The sequence below is a fragment of the Chinchilla lanigera genome, unplaced genomic scaffold, assembly GCF_000276665.1.
Source record: "Chinchilla lanigera isolate Chin_1 unplaced genomic scaffold, ChiLan1.0 scaffold00036, whole genome shotgun sequence".
NCBI classification, from domain to species: Eukaryota; Metazoa; Chordata; class Mammalia; order Rodentia; family Chinchillidae; genus Chinchilla; species Chinchilla lanigera.
This window is the reverse complement of record NW_004955437.1, coordinates 11,395,845-11,414,023: the sequence shown is the minus strand read 5'-3', so window position 1 is coordinate 11,414,023 and position 18,179 is coordinate 11,395,845. Positions and strand designations below refer to the sequence as shown.

The 18,179-nt window shown below is 44.3% G+C and overlaps 1 protein-coding gene across 5 annotated transcripts in view; it reads left to right on the top strand.

Annotated features, from left to right (window-relative positions):
* The first annotated feature begins 7,535 nt into the window (after nucleotides 1–7,535).
* Rcan2 (regulator of calcineurin 2) overlaps nucleotides 7,536–18,179 on the top strand; it is a 163,294-nt gene continuing 152,650 nt past the window's right edge. Inside the window, exons 1-2 of one of the 5 annotated variants that reach the window (XM_005389848.2) lie at nucleotides 7,536–8,104; nucleotides 8,229–8,391. The gene's annotated coding sequence lies outside the window, so the exon portion shown is untranslated. Of the gene's footprint in view, nucleotides 8,105–8,228; nucleotides 8,392–8,575; nucleotides 8,730–8,775; nucleotides 9,007–18,179 lie in introns of those variants that run through there. The other 4 variants (XM_005389854.2, XM_005389850.2, XM_005389853.2 and 1 more) reach the window with 4 other exon arrangements.

Sequence of the window (18,179 nt, the reverse complement as noted above, 5' to 3'; positions counted from 1 at the left end):
TCTCTTTTCAAGTTCCTTTCCCATCTCTTGAACTATGGGGTCCCGTCCCAGCCAGGGACATAAATGATAAGTGAATGTCTTTCCCTGTTGTCGTCTCTGCCTGAGGAGCTCATGCTGGAAGAACAGAGATGTTGAAAGCATGAATGAAGGCAGACTGGCAAGGGCACCCCTGGGCTTAGGTGGCAGGCTGGTGGCTCTGACACTGACATTCTAAATGCGTCCCGGTCACAGCCACTGGGCTCAGTAATTTCACAATGGGGAGACTAGTATAACATTGAACAGCAACAAAACAAGTTACAAAACACCACAAATTTAACTATTACCCTTTGAACTCACAAGTTTTCTATTTCCTCTGCCTCTTCAACACAGTGGTCTACAGAACCATTTTCCATTTAAAATTCCTATCCAACACAGGCTCAAGGACTTGCAGTTAGGCCAGTGGCTGGGAAGTACTACACAAACAGGTCCTCATTTTTAAAAATTATGTTTCAGTGAGTCCATGTTTCAGTGAGTTCAACGAGCTATCACCTAGCTGAAGTCTGGTTTTTTAGGCAAGTAAGAATTCAATTAAACTTTTAAGGATTAAAACTGTAACTTATCAGCTTTGGTTCTTCCTGGTGTGTCTTGGGGCCTGAGATGCAATGAAGTTTTAGTTTTTCACTATCAAATATGGAAAAAGCCAACTGGCCAATCTTCCCACCAGGGAGTAGGGAGGAATATTTTTATCAAATTCTGGAATGTAAGATCTAGAAGGGACTGTGGTAACTCATCTAATCCACTCCTCTTCCTCAATAGATTACAAATGAGGAAACAGAGGCCCAGAGACATTGGTCTGATGTCTCAGAGCTAATCACTTAATGGCCAAGGGAAATTAGACGTTTGAGTCTCTTTTCCACCTTATCAGCTACAATTTTATTTACAATCTTTATTCCACATTCTTCCCCAAATTGTTACACTAGGTATAGTAGGGAAGGTGGTTGCAGTCGTCTTCAAGTTAAAACCACAGACTGAGTAATGTTTCCAGATTTGAGGAAAAGGTTATCAAAAGGTTAGAGTAGAAGCACTTCTGGTGTTCTATTTATGTTATCAATAATAGTGTTGTTTGGAGTTCTAAAGGTCTGGGAAGCTCTAGGCTGCATAGCAAAGGGAGAAAAGGTTTCATTTGGCCTGGATGTTTGCTGAGCAGCAGCTTTGCCTTTCTATCAGGTGGCACTCACCTCATATATGGTGTGTGTGTCAGAGTGCATGTGTGTGTGTGTGTGTGTGTGTGTGTGTGTGTGTGTGTGTTAGGGGAGGGAGAAGCTCCTGACTGGACACAGCCCTGTCCCACTGAGACATTATCATGCATGCTCTCATCAGCCCCAGTTCTACGTACAGTGGTAGCCACATTTCCCATGAACATCCATGTAGGCCATCTGCAAGGCTATTTCAGAGTGTTCTAAATCAGTTTTGTGTCTTGGCAGAGGACTGGAACCCTCTTTTCTAATATTACCTCTGTGGGAAAGTGTTTCCAAGCTCTAAGCAACTCAACTTACAAAAGCAATTTTGGAATATGACCCACTTCTAGGCTGAGGGTTGTTTGTCGAGGGGAGGAGGAGGAGATACTTTGCATGTGCAACTTGGTGAAACTCAATCCAGGCAGTTCTTACACTGATTTTATATTTTTGAAAAATCATATATAATGTGTGTAAACTCTGAAGCACATTCTGGCTTTCATCCAGAAATGCTGGCTAAGCAGCTCCCCTATGAGGTAGGATTTAAGAATCACATGACAACCTTGTGCTCAAGCATGACTTCAACCGAGGCTTCATGGGCTCATCTGAAACTGTCATCATCAGTGAAAGCAGGGGGTCAGGTATGCAGGACCAGTAGGTTGGACACAACTTTTTCTTGAAGCCAGGTTCTTATTTTTGCTGTTACTTTTTTACAGTACAGATTCTCAGACCCTACTCCTGGAGATTCTCATTCAGTTGGTGAAGGGTAGGATTCTGTAATCTGCATTTTCTAAAGCTCTTCAGAAACTTCTCACCAGTTTATCTCTGAGTCATGGTATTTATTGATTCACCAGTCAATTCAGTCAATTATTCATTATTTCTCATATTCTGAAGTTTGCTCATTGCAGTGTAGGAAGTGGGCACTAGGAATAGACAGACAAGAAGAATCCGCACTTCCCGGAGAAGAAAGGCATGCGGCAGGTGCTGATTTTGTCTGGTGGGAGCTGGGGGCTTGGACTCGGGAAAGGCTTTCCAGAAGCATGTTCCAGAGGACAGCAGCTGAGCCCTAGCATCTCCAAAGATGCCAGGGTCAAAGCCAGCTCTACCCCTTGCCAGTGGGGACCCCTGCCAAGGTTCCTGAAATTTCTGTGTCTCAATTTTCTCATCAGTAGAGTGGTGCAATCTGAGGACCTCCCTGTGAGGACTGCAGCATAGGTTAAATGTGGTGATGTATAAAACATACTTAGAATGGTGGTCTCAAAATATAGCATGTGTCAGAGTCTCCGTAAAGTCCTTTTCAAATAAGCTTTCTTGATCCCACCTTCACGTTTCTGAGTTAATACATCTGGAATAGGCCCAAGAATCTGTATCTCCAAAAATCTGGCAGGCGACTTCAGCCAAGTCAGGAAAGCCTAAGAGCAGGAGGAAGCTCCAGGGTAGGGGACACTTAAGAGGGGACAGGATGGCCTATGGTGTCCTATTCAAGTGTCCCACAGAACTTAGTATCCACCATTAACACCTTTGCTCAAATTAGTTCAACAGAGTGCTTACCAAACTTCAGGGAATCTGATTCCCACCAGAAAAATTTTGATGGTCCCCATAAATTGCTGCTCCTTCTTTGGAAATCAACCCACACCAATGAGTCATGGGCATCCGTGGGCACTTGGTCATGCCACTCTGGGGGGAGATCCACCTCACTACAGGACCTGTGGCTCTTGGAATCACCTGTTAGCACTTGTGCACTTGTACTGTCAATCCCCAATTGCTTCCCTCAGACTTGAAATACAATAACATTGGAAAGCCCATAATGCCCTATCCATCTATCTATCTGCTTATCTACCTAATGTTCCACACTATAAATGACAAAATATTTCTACAGTATACATATTTTCATTCTATAGGCAGTCAAAAGAACATTAAAAACAAACACAAGCCGTCCATATTTTTGTTTGTTTTGTGACTTCTTTTTCCCCCTGCTGGGGAGACCAAACAATGCACAATGCACAGTTTAGCAGGCAATTCCTGTACCATAGCCCCACGCATACTCTCGTTCTGGAAAAGAGTCAGACCAGCTCAGCTGCCCTGTGGCTGTCCCCGTGGGTGCTGGCACTGCCAAGACTTTAACTGTAATACTGTGTGCTGTGGACGCTGCAGGGCCAGGTCAGGTCCAGCAGAGCACTGTGGCTTTCATTTTGGCATGGGGACAGGGGGCTGCTGGGAAGGTAGGGGAGACTATTTTGGGCATGGCACGCAGTGACAAATGGAAACAGGGAAACCAGAGACAGACAGTTTTCCTCTGCCATCTGAACAATAATATGGTGCATCAGGCTGAAAGGAAGAGGGAGAGTCTCATGCTGGGAAACTGCTCCTATGCTGATCAAAACAGAAGGAGGAAGAGGAGACTGGGGTGTAGAGAAAATGCTCTGGTAGGTAGGATTTACAGACAGAAAACCCAATGAAAGACTTTTTTGTTTGTTTGTTTGTTTACATAAATAGCAAAATGCAAAACAGCTTTAGTCTTTGTTCATTTATCTTGTCTTACAGGTACTAAGATTTATTAACTTGCTCAAGCTAAACAGCTTGTGCTTTGTGTAGCATCACTCTGGAGCAAAGCGCTGCTTCCTGGAACTCTCCCCAGATCACTAAAGGCAAGTCCAAATCCTCCAGAGTGGTCCCTTCTGTCTTCTTACGGTCATGGCCCTCCCTGCCATGGTGTGCCTTCTCTTCTCTGAAGGAGAGAAAAACCTAGCTCAGTGGGCTCCAGCCTCTGGCCAGTGGACACCGCAAATTCCTTGAGATTTACATATGCAGCCTTTTCTTCTTGACCTTAGTGTTTTTCAGGGAGTTTATATGTTCTTGGGGTTTTTTTTAGAGGGGGGTTGTCTTTATTTTTACCTATTCTTCCCAGGAAAGTCTCTAGAGCAGTTGAGAGCAAATAAAAGTTCTAAATATCACCCACCCTGTGCCCTGTTTCAGTGGCCTTGCATCAGCTCAATGTTTGAGAAGTATTTCTTCCTTCATTTCCAGTTTCACAGGAAATAGAGAAAACCTGGAAATTAATACATATGGTAGCCTCCGCACTCAGTCCAGCCTGCTCCAGCTTTTTTAAAACTTTAAATCCAGCTCTCATCTATTTATTATTTTTATACTTAAAACACAGACTGCAGCATAAAGAAAAAAACACATCTTTTCCCTATTAGTCTAACTGTCTATGAGCTCTCACACAGGTTTTCCTCAGTAGTACAGGTGTCACCAGGTGAGCTGACTCCATGAAGTGAGGACAACAGTTATGGGATGGAACTGGGAAGACTGGACTTTCACTCCACATTTTCCACAGCCTTGCACTGTGACCTTGGGAAAGCTGTATTCTTTAAACCTAAAATCTCTATCAATAATTAAGCATTTATTGAAAATCTACTCCATGCAGGGTAGACAGGGAAATTGCTAGCATCACCTCTCAGGTCCTTTTTTAAATGATACAATGTAGCAAGCATTATGCAGGGACATGAAAAACAGTGCCAGGGAGTTGGGAGGAAGAAGATCTGTCCCACCCTGCCTGCTTGCAGAAAGGCAAATCGATGAGGAAATATTCATCTCAAAAGTGTATCCTTTGTAAGAGCAAGGGCTGTGTCTTACTTGTTGCTGTACTCCTAGCACCTGCAGCATCAATGGTGTTGGGTCATAATCACAGGAAAACCATAAAGATAATTAAAGAGTAGTGGTTGCTAAAGGCTGCTGTGAAGCATGAGATAAAGGGGTAGACTGTGGAGGAGGATTTTCAGGGTAATGAAACTATTCTGCATTATGTTATAATGGTGGACATATGTCATCACACACTTGGCAAAACTCATTGATGGTACAACACCAAGAGTGAACCGTAATTAAACTATAGACTTTGGTTAATATGCTTTTGGGTAATAATATGTGTCCATCAAAATGTAGGACTTTGATTATAAAGGACCCTGTGCATGTGCAGAGGAACTGGTGCATGGGAACTCTACACTATCTGATGGAATCTTTCTGTGAGCCTCAAATTGCTCTAGAAAAGTAAGATTTGTTTTTCAGCTAGGCATATGACATAAAGAGACCTATCTCTAAAAGAAGATATCCAAGTATCTAATAAATAAATGAAAAGCTAATCCATTTCATTAGTCATTAGGTAAATTCAAATAAAAACTGCAGTGAGAAATCACTTTATAGCACTAAAAGGATAAAAAAAAAATGGAAAAAAGAACCCCAAAAATAAGTTTAAGAGCCAGGGATATAGCTCAGTGGAACAGTGGCTGCCTGGCAAATGTGAGGTTCTGAGTTTGATTCCCAGCTCAAAAAAATAAAAATAAAAATAAAAATAAAAAACCAAACAAAACAAAACAAAAAAACAAGTGTTGCTGATGATAGAGAGAAATCAGAACCCTTATGCATTGCTGGTGAGAAAGTAAAATGTTAGAGAAAAACGTTTGGCCATTCATCAAAAGGTTACACATGGAATTACCACACTACCCAGCACTTGTTTGCTTGTTTTTGTTTTTTGTTTTTTGTTTTTTGTTTTTTATACCAGGAATTGACTCAGGATCTTACTCTTGTCAGGCAAGCACTTATGCCGCTGAGCTATATCCCTGGCCTACCCAGCACTTCTGATCAAGGTATATGGCTAAGAGAATTTCAACACATGTCCAAAAAATAAACCTATACATGCATGTCCATAGCAGCACCAGTTGTAATAGCCAAATTCCATCAGCTGATGAGTATATAAACAAAGTATGGTTACCCATGCAATGAGACATTATTCAACCATAAAAAGAACATATGCTGATTATGTGCTACAACAGAGGTCATATATTGTATACATTAATTTATCACGAATGTCCAGGATATGTAAAGCCAGAGACAGAAATCAAAAGAGTGGTTGCCAAAGAACTGGAGTAGAGTGAGGGATGGAAATGACTCTGTAATGGGGATGGAGTTTCCCTTGGAGGTGATGAAAATTTTCTACAATTAGACGACAGTGAGTATATGTATAATATCATGTATGTACCAAACCCCTACTTAATGATTAAACAATTAAAATGGGAATTTACCTTATGTGAATTCTACTGTGATTTAAAATTGTTTTGAATGTTCAAACCAGGTAAGGATGTGAGAAAATACTCACTCATAAAAATAAAGTGATAGTCACTCTGTGCATAATTCAGGTTCATTAAAAATAAGCTAGCTGTCTATAGATAATCACAGAGACATGTAACCCATACAAAGGCAAGTCACCTTAGGAGCTAGTCTCAGTGAAGTGCTACAAACAAGATTAAAAAAAACACACACAGTAATCTAGTCTCAAAATAATATGAAAGTATCTGTAATCTCTTAGGGTGATCCCTTAACAAGTGAAAGAAGTTTACCTCCACCCTGTCATATGCAATCATGGTCTAAACTAGTGAAGAATCCAAATCCAGTCTGTCTGGGTTGAATTTAGTTTTTCTACACATTCCCCTGGGCAAGTCATTTATTTAATTTTTTTTTTGCTTTCTTTTCTTTCGCCTAATTATAGTACCTACGGTACCTACTAGGGCTGCTGAGGGTTATATAAGTTAATGGAGCTTGGCATACCCTAAGACCTCAAAAAATGTTAGCAAACAAAAATCTGTTATCTCAACACCTGGCATCTGTTAATTAACCTTCTTCCTTCTGCCCCCAATCCCTACCTGTAATCCCCATGAACTCCCCTGTCTGCTTCTGTTACTGCATAGCGTATGTGGCTAGTAACTTTTGCTTTTTCCAAGGCAAACACAGGAAGGCCACTGTGGGCCCTCCACCTCTTCTCCCCTCTCCCTTCCCTCCCACAGGAGCTCAGTACTCAGAATTCCCCTTAGCAGCAAAAGGAGGAATCGGTGGCCGTGCTTAGCAGGGTGAACACATCCCAGGCGAGGTGGGAAATGGCCATGTTCCTTCTGCAGCACCTCATGTCACAAGTGTCACTGTGTGCCCAGCGTTATGCTAAGGGCTTCATACATCATCTCATTCAAATTTTGTGTTTCCCCATATTTTCAAAAATGTCCACAATGAATATGTTACGTCTATAACCAGAACATTTTATCTTCTATATGCATGCATTTACAAACGAGAGGCTCTACTAAGATGAAAGTCAAGTTGTTGAAGGTTGTAGAAACTACTGTAGTAGTTGTTCTTTTTTTTTTTGAGACAAGTCTTACTAGATAGTTTAGGCTGGTCTTGAATTCACTATGTGGTCCAGGATGGCCTCCAGCTCCTGGTGATCTTCCTGCCTCAGCCTTCTGGGTGCTGGTATTACAGGCATGCGCCACCACACCAGGCTTTATACTGTTTAAAGTGTGGAAGACGTTTCCTCGGGAAAAGCAAGGCTTGTCCTAGTCAGACACGGTAGCTATATTCAGCTTTCTGAAAGACATTGGGACGAGGACTTGAACTTGGTTCTGGGCCATTTCAAAAGGTGAGTTCTAATCAATAAGAGAAAAATCCTAGGGAAGCAAGTTTTTGCTCCACGTAATAATTTTCTTTCAAAAATTCGTTTCCAAATGGAAATTCATCTAAATCAACAAGTACTATGGATTTGTGCATCCCGAAGAAGGCTGGAGAAATCTAAAATCATTTTTTAACTCTGCAAATGTTTATTTGACACTGTTGTTATAGTAATGCAGGCCAGTCAGTAGAATCAAGAGTGTGTGTGTGTGTGTGTGTGTGTGTGTGTGTGTGTGTGTGTGTTGTCTGAGTAAGTGAGGACTAACATGGTTATGGGTTGCCTCTATGCAATGCTAATCTCGTTATTAAGTAACAGTGAGGACCGAAGCGGAGAGGCCTGTTTACGCAGCAATTAGGGAGATGACAGGCACCGCATGGTCAGGGCTGCTGTCCCAGCTCAGGTGAGTCGCACCGCACCCTCCCTGGCGGCTCCCTATTAGGGTCGCTTGCATAATTCCTTCCCTGCCCGAGGCTCTGCCTCGCGCTAGGAGCTGGGCTTCCTGATCCTCGGTCCTCTTTCTTCAGAACAGAGCCTCTGCTGGTTCACTTTCTCCGGCACAGATCTCCCCGAATTGCTTTGCCTCGGTCCCAGCCGCCCGTTGTCGCCGGCTGTCACGGAGTCCTTGTTGCCCAGCGAGTGCTCGGCGGGTCTAGGGCTCCACATCTCCGGCGCATAGTGCGGCCCTCGGTAAGTGCCGGGCTCCCTGCTGCCCTCACCCCTGCCCGACCCTGCCCGCGACTCCGACCCCGGGAAGCCCGATGGGGCCGGGTCTGGTTGGAGCAGTCCGGGCGGCGTTGGGGGCGCGCGGGGGCGGCGTCTCCACCATCGTCTCCACCGCCTGCACGGCATGCGCGGCCTCCGAGCCGCTGCGTCCGGGAGCTCCAGGGCGGGCGGGTGGTGCGGCCACCGCGGACCCCTGAGAGTGCAAAGGGGACGAGGCTAGGACCCTCGGACTCCGCCCGGGCCTTGCCGGACCCCCGGGCCCCCGGGACACCCAGGTGAAGACACAGCTGACCCGCGCGCAGGTCGGTGGCCGTAACGGTATGGGAGCCGCGCGCTAGGTCTGGGGTCGCCGGGCCGCGGGTAGGGTCCCGCGGGACTTCTCGGGCCGCCCTACAGGGGGCGCAGCTTTCCGGAGCCCTCACCTCACCTCGCCTTTCGGGCCGGTCTTGCGTCCCCCTGGCGGCTGCAGGTGCAGGGGACCCGGGTGGGCTCGGATAGCAGGGTGCGGTGCGCACTTGGGGACTCCGCCCCTGGCTTCCGCCCCTATCAGAGTTCGGGTACCCAGGCTGGACGCGGGCGGTGAGCGTTGCACGGGTGCGGGGTCCTGGGTGCCTCGTACTCCTACCAAGAGGTCGGAGTTTTATTCCACTTTAGGATTTATTCCGGGTACGCTGTCTTTCCAGTGCCCGCTGATGTAGCAGAGTGTGGCTGGGACCCATCCCTGCAACTTGCAGGGAGGGGACAAGGGTCCAAAGGCGTCTAAAGAGTGCACTGCCGGGCTGGGATGGGAGTTGTCTTGTTTGTAGTGGGAAAAACATGTTCTGGACTCTTTTGCGTTAAACAGCCCCCACTACTTCCCACGCGTCGAGAGGAAAGGATAGCACAACCTTTGGCCCCACTTTGGCCCCTCCAGCCAGGACCACTCCTGGGCAGGCTGAGGCTTCAGGAAAGTGGGGCGTTGGTACCATGCAGCTCAGCTTTCACACCTGCGCCGCCCTCAGGGACACTGACTTAGAAACGCAGGGCAGATGTGGCGCAGGTACAGGGTGACTCTTGCCAGCCAGCCGTCCCCCTACATCTGGTGGCATAGGGAAGATAGATGGGCACTCAGAAGCTGAAGGCTAAGCGAATGCTGACTGGCACAAGCAGGGAGTGGACATTTGGCTGATTTCAGCGCAGCCATTGATTGCCTCAGCCTCAGAGCTATTACATTAAGTGCGATCAGTCTTTGAGTTCAATTCATCTAAAATGTGAGCAGCACTTTGCTTTCCAATGGACTGCAAATTGAATCAGCAGTTATTGAACAACTATTGCCTGAGGCCGGGCCTAGGATTGCCCTGAACTGAAGCGGGGACAGGATTTCAAGAGCACTGAAAATGCCTAAAGTGCGTATATCCCACCGAGCCTGGGAGGGAGTGCCCTTTCCCAGGGACAAGCACTTAACAGGACAAATGGGGACTGTGGGATTCTCACCTGCAAGTCTTCATTATACGCTTTCAAGAGCCACTTGCACCATTGCTTGTACATAGTCACGCAGAGTGCGGGAACTAGCATTCTCTCTACAAGACCAACTCTGGCCTCAGGGAGCTCTCATTTTCCTGTTCTTTTTCCTTTCTGTGCCATCCACTGTGTGCTGTGTAAGCCTGTGCCAGGGCTCAAAAGAACAAGGACTGTATTCCCCAGAAATCAAACTAGCACGATGGAAGGATGAGGGAATAGATGATAGTGATTCTGCATTTAATACAGATAAGAACAAATAGTAGGAGCCCAGGGAAGGCCGGGTGGCAGGGATCAGGAAGAGCTTTCCGGAGGCATGGGTTTGGACTGGATCTCAGGGTGTGGTCAGAGTCCTCCAAGCAGATGCTGAGCGTCCCATGTAGAAAGGTCACCTAGGGGTCTGAGGTGCAGGTGGCGGGGAGTTGGAGGAGGTTGCAGTCAGCCTGGGTCAGCCTATGTCTCAGAGGAGGAACCCTGCAGACTTTATGGAACAGTGATTTAATCTAATGTATAGTTTGAAAAATGACTCTGTAAGTGGTAAGCTCAGATTGGAGTGAGACAGGCAAAAAAAAAAAAAAAAAAAAAAAAAACACCGCAGACAGGGAGAGAGATCTACAGAGACCTGTGCAGAGGGAGAATCTGTGGTATTTGGTCACCAGGTGGGCAGAGGGCTGGGGAGAAGAGCTTAGGTATTGCAAAGGATGCTCAGGCTTTTGGCTGAATTAGGGTGCAAAAGAGAAAGCAAGTTTGAGATAGATAGGGAATTTTAATTTTGAACATCTAAATGAAATCGCTCAGTAGGCGCTTGTATTCCTTCCTACCTGGCACTAACCTTTGACTGAGCTTCCTTTACCTGCAACCTTTGGAGAAGAGGCAGGTGAACCAGGGAACAGGAAGTTGTTCCTGCTTTTAGAGTGAATGTATTAACTCAATCATTCCAACTACCAATCCTGGCCATGTGTGAATAATAATAGTAATATCTAGAGTAATAATATCTAACATTCTAACAATGCTTCCTATGGGCTGAGCACATAGAAGTTAGACTTGCCTATAGCTTGTTGCTTTGGTCCTGCTGTAACCTATGGCAGGGACTGCTGTCGTTCTCACGTAACTGAAAAGGAAAGCAGGGGGAGGAGCAGGTGCTTGTGTGGGTCTCTTGATTAGTAAGAGGTGCTTCAACTCAGTGTGTAAGCCCAGATATGACCAGCACTCTGAATTGCCAACGTGTCTTACATAGTAACATTAAAATAATTCCTACTTAGTCTGGAATGTGTTTTGTCCCTATGTTTGGGTATTTGTGGCTGATGCCATAGAAGAGAACTGGGACTGAGTCAGAAGGCCTGATATACTGCAGCTTTTGTAAGCTCACATCCTGGCTCAGGTTGTAGTTATTTTAAATCTGTATAACCCCAGAACAAGATGTCAGCTTGATGCTCTCTCCAAGGAGTCTCTGTATCCTGAAATCTTGTCACCTTATTTAAGATTCTCCTAATAGACCCAGTGATGTGGCTTAAGATGATGCCTGCCTGGTTGCTTTTATAATAGGGTATAAGGGAAAGATTAACTCAAATAGCAGCTTGTTCTTCACAGCTTGTATGAATTGGTACACAATACAGACCTAAGGAGGGGGGGTTGGTGCCTGATGTTGGGGAAAACTGTGCAGGAACCCTAAAGCAGGGGAGTCTTTGAGGTCACTGACCACGTTCTTTACTTTAGAATGTGTTACTTAAATTTAGAGCATTTCCTCATGTCTGAAATACTGGGTAATTAATGCACACGTCATAAAGTTGATGCAAGAATTGGAACAGAAAATGTAAACCAGACACTGTTTACAAATCAGCCTCATTGGCCATACCTAGAAAATGGGGGTTCCCACCCTTTGTCCCCAGGGTAGCAGACATGGAGGAGGGGAAGGTACAGTATTTCTGAAGACAAACTTTCCTACTGGGAAGGTTCCATAACAACCATTCCTTTGTTAAGTGTCATCTGCCCATCTTAGAAAAATGACATATAGGTCTATGAAAACAGACAACAGGTTAAATCCGTTTCAAAAGGTGAATCTCTCAAACACTCATTAAAATATCACCCTCTAATATGTAAAGAACATTGTACCTAACTGAATTTTGGATTCTTCTTTTTCTAGTCTATAAGGAGAACAAGTTGTCATAAGGAAATGTAAATGCCTGTTGTTGAGAAAGAATCCTGGATTCCACTGTCATGGTGTAGACTCTCGAGGGGTTAATAACTTGCTGTTCTCCATGCACCTGTATGGGTGTTTGCATTTCCATCCCCCTGAGGCCTTTCCTGCCTCTGACTATAACATGCTATCTCTGTGTTACCAAATGCTAGGTGTCATATGTTTTAGGTTAAATTAATTAATCTAGTTGAGGAATAAAAGAGTGTCAAACTTCACTGAAACTGCTTTTTAAATATAGTAAGTTATGGGACTATGGATGGTACTTTCTAGAAGTTAAGGAATGCTTCCCGCAATAGCTCCAATTTCCTCCAATTCAGAATAGTCACGGAAATATCTTCTGTAATGCAGAGGGAAAGGGCTCCATTTTCATATATGACCTCCCATGCTTAGCACATATTGAAACAAGGAAGGAAAGACAGGGTTCCCAAGCTTTGGGGAAAAGAAATCACACATATAAACACACTTTTTTATTTTTGGACAAAAGAATTATGTAGTTTTTAAGCTCCATGTAGCTTTTATTACTCTTGCCTTAGTTCTTTGTGGAAAGAACTACTTTGTGCATTCGTATGACAGTTGTGCCTGCTGCAAAGCTTTATAAATATTCTGGGACCATGGGCCGTGCCTTGAACTTCTCGTTCCCTGTTAGGACACAGTATAAAAAGCATGAAGTTGGCACAAAGAGGCTGGGATTCCAGTCTTGGGGCTGTCACTTCCCAGCTATGTGACCTTGAGCTTCCCATCAACCTAATAGTCACAGGAGCTGGCATTTGTCACATGCGGCCTCTGTGCCAGATGCTTTGCTCAGCACACTACATATGTTGTCTCATTTAATCCTTATGACAACTCCTGGGCTGGGTATCATTGTCACTCTTCACAGAGGTGCACATTCTGAAGGTGGGGGGTCCCTGAGTGACAGTTATCTATCTGACTTGGAAGCGTGTGGGAGTGGAGGGATGCCCCCATGGATAGGAAACACCTTTCTGTGATACTCTGAGAAAACTGTGTCTCCTTATCCTATCCTTCCACAAAAAAACTCGTCCCCTTTGAGGGTCATTTATTTTATAGTCAGTATCACGAGTGGGCTGAGATCAGCCAGCAGGAGGCTGACAGGACCATAACCTGGATAAGGTGGTGATGGGGAAAGAGGGAGGTTTGTAGAGAAGTGAGGGCTGCCTGGGCAGGGTTTCAGTACAAACAGAAGACTGAGAGTCAAAACCAAGCTCAAGGAAGGAAGGACCTGATGTAAGGGGTGAAAAGAGAAGTCATCACCAGGGTTCATGTCAGTGGAGCGACAGGGAGGATACAGAGTCTGCTTCTGGAGAGGACCACAGCCCCACAGTCCCTAGGGGCTGCTGAGTTCTGTCCACTCGGCAGGATAATGGGAACCTAACCTTTGTTTGTGTTTCTTTTTTTAGACATCTCTTTCTCTTGCCAAGCATGCTTCCCATGAAAATTTTAGAAAATGAAAGAAAGCAATAAAAAATTAAAATCACACATATCACTGAGAAAATTAATGTGAACATTTCATGTATTTCTCTTCAGTCTTTTTTTATATGTGCATTTTTACACCATTGGGACTAAGACATATAGAATTTTATGTCTTGGGTATTTCACCGAGTATTTTCAATTCCTTTCATGTCAGGTTGGTGATCTTGAACACTGTATCAGTAGCTGTGTTACTTTCCCATATATAATTCACCATAATTTCCCCCCTGATAAGCTCTCCCCTCCTGTTGAGCTTCAGATGGTTCACAGTTGCCTAAAACATCATAAGTAATACTTTAATGAACATCCTTGAGCACAGTGCTTTTCTGTACTTTATTTTCTTCAGATAGATTTTTAGAAATGGAAATATGGCCCAAATAGATGGGCTTTCTTAATGCCTTTTCCTAAATACTGGTTTTACTTTCAATTGCTTTTCTGGAAGGTTGTGGTAATGACCATTCCCACACGTGGTGCACAGTGCCCCAGAACTTGGCTCTTGTCTGCAGGATGAGATGTGCTCTTTCTGGTGAAGGTCAGTGCTGAAGGGTGTTCTGCTTCCCAGAAGCACCCCCAGCCTGGAAATACTCATGCCCCACTCATTCAAGGAGGTAGGACTTTGGGGACCTGAGGATGGGTGGGTGGGGGTTCTCTTAGACTTACTCTAGTGTCTGCAGGAAGTGGATTTCAGTGGTCAACCTTCCCTCCGGATGGTGGACAGCGGTCTCTGAGGTTGACGAGAACTGGCTAGGACGAAGCCAGTGCTGCTGAAGTGTGGGTCAGTGCACTCTGCTTCTTTGGGCCTCTCAGTTCAGCAAAATGGTGTTTGGACCCTGGAATGTAAGCATAGGTGTGGAGAGTGCTCACAGTATTGTGTTGTTGGGCAATTGGACAAGCTTTTCTTCCTGTTGGGGTCCTTTGGGACAGCATCAGCCACACACCCCGTTTGTCACCTTTCCTAAATGTGACACCATACAGAGTACACATGCAGGATAAATAAGTAGAATAACCAGTTAAAACCTTCTGAAAACCACCTCATCTTAGAATTTTAATTTGATGACTAATCAGATTACTTTTCCCAAAGAAAAAGTCTTACTCTGATAGACCACCATGTCAATTGTTTTGACTACATTGACCAATTTATGGAGGTAAATAGCAAATTTGAATTATTTTCCACCATAAAATTATCCAAGAGGCTAAATTAATATCATTTATTTTGACTTCTATAACTGATAAAGCCGAAAGCCTGGTAAATACTATCTGGGAAGGAAAAATCAGTCTCTAAATTTTCCTGCTCTTTGGCTGCTTAAGAATTTGTCAAGGGCTGGGGATATAGCTCAGTGGCATAAGTGCCTGCCTGGCAAGTGTGAGGTCATGAGTTTGATCCCCGGTACCACAAAAAAAATTTTTTAAAAAGAATTTGTCAAGAAAGAAGTTATTTGATTACAGATATTGGCACATAAATTTTGCAGTAGAAAGTGGTAAATTCAGATAATGCACAGTTCAAACAACATTTTATTAGCTCAAGAAAAACCTCTCAGCCTTGACAAGTAACACCAAAGTACATTCATGAATATGTTAATTTTTTTCCTTTTGTGGCCATTAGTGATATCCCTTTGATTTTTTTATGATATATAAATAACATTTATAAAAATAAAAGTTAAGTGTTTCTTGAGGAAGATAGTCAGCAACTGGCATTTCACAAAAGTGTTTATTTTGTATCCTTTCTTTTCATATTTTTTTGTCTTGGTGATTTCTGTTCCACACGCTGCTGTTGTTTACCATTAAATTTCAAAATTTGACAAGGTGTCATTTAGGGGAAGCTCTGGATTGGATTATTTTGCTCAGTCAGATTTTCCAGGGCTTGCCTTCTGATCTGTGTCTGTAACCCAGCACACAGACACCCTGAGAATTCTCTCCTCACACCCTGGATGGTGGTTTGGTTTTGGCCTTAGAGACCTCATGTCTGGGGAAAGGGATTTTTTCCTATTCTGTGTATGTGCACAGTGGGAGGCCCTTCGTCTTTTTCTCTGGAAGCTTAGGAAGCTCGTCCAGCTCACATATGTGCAGATGACTGGATTGGGAAAGGTCAGGCCCAAGAGGGGTGAGATGGAGAGGGAACCTGCTCTGCTCCCTGTACCTCCCACAACTGCTTGCTTCAGCCTGTGTGAAAACTGCTCAGAGGATGACAGTGGAGCCTGGGGACATGAAGAATGCAGAGTGGCCATGATGGGCTCCATGCCTTCCAGTGAGTCAATAGCTTGGATAGGACATGGGCCAGTGCACAGTGCCTGGTGAGGTATCAGGAAAGGGTTCTGCTGGCCTGGCTTTCTGCTCTTTCATCCTTTTTCTTATGCACCTGGACAGCTCCCAAGACACCACCATGGAAAGCACTGAAGAGAAGGAATATGACGATTCAGAGAAAGGCCTTCAGAGTCTCCAAATGTGGAAAGTGCCAAACATGGTGGCTCCTCATGATGTTTCCAGTTTTACTCTTTAAGATCATACTCCTGCGTGTTACTCCACTCATCCCAAAGGCTTCCCTCTTGGGTAATGGGGACCAGAACACAGGCCATGCCCACCATGTTGTCTCTGGCCTTGCATCCAGCCCTTGCCTTAGTCTATCACCATGATGTCCTCAAAGCCCCTCCCTGCTATTGTCTTGCAATTCAAGCCAAGGTGTTATGATCCAAGGTTTATTTTATCTGAATGGAATAGGAGATGTCTTAATGGATCTTCATGAAAACCAATCCCAGGCAATTTGAGGACAGAATAAATTTCAAGGACATGTCTTATAGAAAATAAAACCCAAACAGTGATATAAGTTAGAGACATTTACCTAACTGGTCATCAGGATCTAATTCCATATATTCAAGAGGCTGATGGGATGGAGTTTCCAACTGATCACAAGGGCATCCCTCCTGCTCCATCCCCACCCACTTTGAGCTCTCCCTCTCCCTCTCCTTCGCCCTCTCTCTCTCGGTGTTTCCCTCTCTCTCTCTCTCTCTGTCTCTGTCTCTCTCTCTCTCTCTGTATGGTTCCATTTCTAGAAGTAGAAATTCCAGATCATGGCAGAGTTGCCCCTCTGATTCCACTCAGGGACTTGGCCTTTAACTTCCGTTCATATTCATCTCCTCACATCCTTATTTCAGTGACCAGTGCTTCAGAAAGCTAAAAGAATGCGGCCTCCCCTCACCTCCAAAAAGGGACAATAAAGATATAGACATGCCTTCTCTTTCTAAAAGGAAAAGCACTGTTCAGATGGTAAAATATACACACGTATCAGAGGGAAATTTTAGAAATGATGATAGCAATAGTAATAATAAAAGGTATCACTTGGGACCAGCTGACTGACTAATACTTAACCTTGGTTCATTATCTAGTTTGGTGAGAGATCATCTCTAAGATAGTTGTTGTTGTTTTGAACCATTTTTATTTTTTTAATTATTCCTTTTATCAAGTCAGTCTTTTTTTTAGGATTTTCTAGCATATCTATAAGTTATAATGGCTTTTGCTGTGGGGTTTTTACTATTGTAAAATTTTAGTGTAGTCTCTGTAGTATCTTAATCATTGCTTAAGCAAATTATTCTTATACCCCTCTTTCCTCCTTCTCAGATTGTTAATTTTGAAAGACAATGTGCTAACCATGATGACATTTTCCCTGCATTGTAGAGCTGCTGTCAGTCAGGCCGTTTGTCAATCATGGCAAGGTAAATGCTACCAAATATGCACATTTCTTTTCTTAATTGCAAATTGATTTTTTTATGGCTACTCATTTGAGAACCCCAGGAGACGAGTAGTGATAACCGAGACATAGCTGCTAAAGACCAGATATTGTTTCTTCAGCTTCCCATTCTAATAAATAATGAGCCAACAAGTTGTTTATAAGTAAAAGTCCTTGTAAGAGATAAACTAAGAAGCAATTGCATGCAGTTTGCAGATACAGAGTGTTAGAGAAATGCTAGGTATAATAATAATCAGAATGAGAAGTGTTTTACCAGTGAGAACCATTTAGAACACAAATGGTATATAAAATGTTAGCTGGATGGTGTCTCATCTCTCTTGAAATTCCTGTCTTCTTTCAACTCCATCCCTTCTAGAGTTCCTCCTGCTGTTGCTCTTGCTGAACCTGTGCTTACAGCACACACATAGGCTCACATTTCGGCACCGTGCACTCAAGCAGTTGCTGACCTCTGCTGCCCACAGGTACTGTGCTGGCCATGAGTGTGTGAAACATCAGGCTATAATGAAATCAGCGTCCGGTAGATAGCAACCTACTTCCTTGTTTGCCTGCAACCTCCCCTGGACATTAAGTTGCCCTGGGGTTGACGACCTGGCCTGGGGTTGACAACCTGGCCAACCCTTCCCATTGTCCCTGCAACCTGCACTGTAATGATTAAAACAGCTTGCTCGGGTGTGGGGGGGGGCGTGTACTCAGTGGTAAGACAAACTGGTGACCCATTATATGCATTCTAAATAATTCAGAAGCACAAACTTAGGGGCTGGGGATTTAGCTCAGCGGCAAAAGCGCCTGCCTGGCAAGCGCAAGGTCGTGAGTTCGGTTCCCGGTACCGGA